Source organism: Belonocnema kinseyi, chromosome 9, assembly GCF_010883055.1.
Source record: "Belonocnema kinseyi isolate 2016_QV_RU_SX_M_011 chromosome 9, B_treatae_v1, whole genome shotgun sequence".
Classification (NCBI taxonomy): domain Eukaryota; kingdom Metazoa; phylum Arthropoda; class Insecta; order Hymenoptera; family Cynipidae; genus Belonocnema; species Belonocnema kinseyi.
The window spans coordinates 97450086-97452887 of NC_046665.1; positions in this window are offsets into that span (position 1 = coordinate 97450086).

Below are 2802 nucleotides of genomic sequence, written 5' to 3' on the forward strand. Positions count from 1 at the left end.
GAGGGAGCTCTTCTTAATATTTTGACACCAAAATCATGTCGATACACCTTACCGACTGCGAGTAAAGCCACCCACGCTTTAACTTGACAGACTGTACACCTGACAAATATCACTATTCGTACATTCATGACTTGCTTTTACGTTAAAAATCTTTATTCAAAAAGTCGTATGCATTCCCATGGCGTTGTGCCAAAATACTCAATTTAAACTTAATTAAAAAATTAATTGCAATAACACATAGTTACATTAATTAAGTTAATAATAAATTGTTACCTTAATTTTATATTATTGAAAATTAACTGAATATTGATTATAAGAAGTTATTGTCATCGTAGTTTTTGAACGATAAGTTTCAGTAACCGAAGTTCAATTTAATAAGCAATTAGTTGAACTACTTCGGCGCATAATTTTAATGAAGGTTCGCAACTACCAGCTTGCTAAAGTGAAATTAAGTATAAAGGGAATTCAATATGTGCAAAATCCTGTTAAATAAAACAAGAATCCAACGACAAAATTTGGTACCACAATGAACAAACAAAAACAAAAAACAAATAAAATTTTTGGACAAAAATACAAAAGAGGAAAGAAAAATGAGAAGGTTGCCAACCACATCCCCTTCCTTCTCTTTTTCTTCCTTTCGTGTTTTTTATTTTTATTATCATCAAATTACAAATCAAATAAAATAAAAAACATAAAAAATAAATGAAATGTCAGTAGACCAATCTGTTGTGAACACAATATAAATATTTGTCACAATTACATCAGAAGTAGAGAAAGTAAAAGAAGAACAGAATTCATGAAACAGCTACGTTAAATGTAATTAATCATATTAGCATAACTTTTGTTCAGCTTATCCAAATCGTTTTTAAAATTAATAGATAATTTTTTTTTAAATATAAAGCATTTTCATGAATTCCCTCCTTCTCTCATTACAAATTCCTTTGTATGTCTGGCAAGAACAATCATACAACAGCGTCCCAAACGAACATCACTTTTGTGTTTCTTTTATCCTAGTATTAAGAAGTCTGCCAGTTTGTCTCACGTAATTCATCTTACAAATCCTGCAAGTGAGCTTATAGACAACACCACCATTTTTAAAATTATCCAAAGAATCTTTTCAGAAATTTATCACTGAATCCATTTTGAATGTTATACGGAAAATAGTATGAATTACAAATTTTTTTAACATAAGTTCAATAGTTTTATAAATTTAACCAAAAAATGGAAGAACAAATGTATTAAACATACTATATTCCTTTAACTCTTTCTAATTATCGGCAAGCAAATTATTACTCTGTTTGTTTTTGATTTGTTGAACTCTAATTACAATATGTTTCTCAATTAACTTTTGTGGATAATGATTCAGAAAAAAGATATTCCTAACAATATTCAAATTTCTTGTCTGAAATGAAAAATTGGACAAACCTAGAGCTCTGTCAACCAAGTTTTTGATTACTGCAGTTTTGTTTCAAAAAGGATGAGCAGAAAGGAAATTTAAAATTCTACCTGAATATGTACTTTTTCTATACCAATTGATAATAATATTACCATCCCAACCCTTAATTACTTCTATGTCTAAAAAACTGATTTTATAATCCTGTTCTGTTTCATGAGTAAATTGAAGTTTTGGATGAAAACTGTTAAAAGTATGAACGAAGATCTGTAACTTTTCTAGAGAAATACATAATAAGGTATCGTCGACAAACCGAAAATAAGCAGGAAAAACAAAAACTAATTTCCCAAAAACAAAAGCCTGATTTTATAATCCTGTTCTACTTCATGAGAAATCATTCAAATCTTCCATCACTAGTTCTTCCAAAATCGGAGAAATGACTGAACCTATGGAAGTACCAAACTTCTGTCTATAGAAAGATCCATTAAATTTAAAATAAGTTGACTCCATAATAAAACTATCCCTTCAATAAAATCTTTTTGACATTATATTTAGAAGTTGTGATAGAGTCCTTGAGAATCAAATTAAAATTTTGTTCCAAAAATTTGGTGGGAGTATTAATATTTGAAAAAACTATTCTTAAAGGATAGCCATCTATGTGAATTTTTCTCAAATCATAACATCTTGCAAGAACTGCGTCTGCAACAGAATATCATAGAAATGACCGCCAGTCCAAGTTAGCTAAATTAAAATTTAAGAAATTTAAATTATACCAAAATCCAAATTAAAAATCCCATTCAACGTCCAGTAATCAAATTGATGCAAAATTCTGTTCAATAAAACAAGAATCCAGCGACCAAATTTGGACCAAAGCGAACAAACAAAAAAAAATCCTATTTTAATCTGAAAAAAAAAACAAATAAAATTTTCGGACAAAAATAAAAAAGAGGAAAGAAAAAAATTGTCGTTGGATTCTTGTTTTATTTAACAGGATTTTGCGGCAATTTAAATATTGGACGTCCAATGCGACTTTTAATTTGGATTTTGGTCTAATTTAAATTTCTTAAATTTTGATTCAATATGTGGTTCAGGTAACGCAAAATATCTTCAGCAGTCGATAATTCAAGCTTTGTAAAATTTTTATTTTCTAAAAATTACTCATTCTTGGATATAAAGAAGCGATGATAGAATTCATTACCTTCAGAAAATTACTTTTCCAGCAAAAGGAGGTTTCTATACTGTATTTCATTGATCGTTGAAGCACCTCCTAGTTTGAGAAATTTGTGCTTGGAAACTTCTGAGTGGTTGGCTCGTTAAGCTAAAGACAGTGTAGTGAGAGAAAAGGAGATAAATCTTGAGAAATGATATTAAATATTATAATTCGGTTCGGATTTCGCTCTCGCGTATAA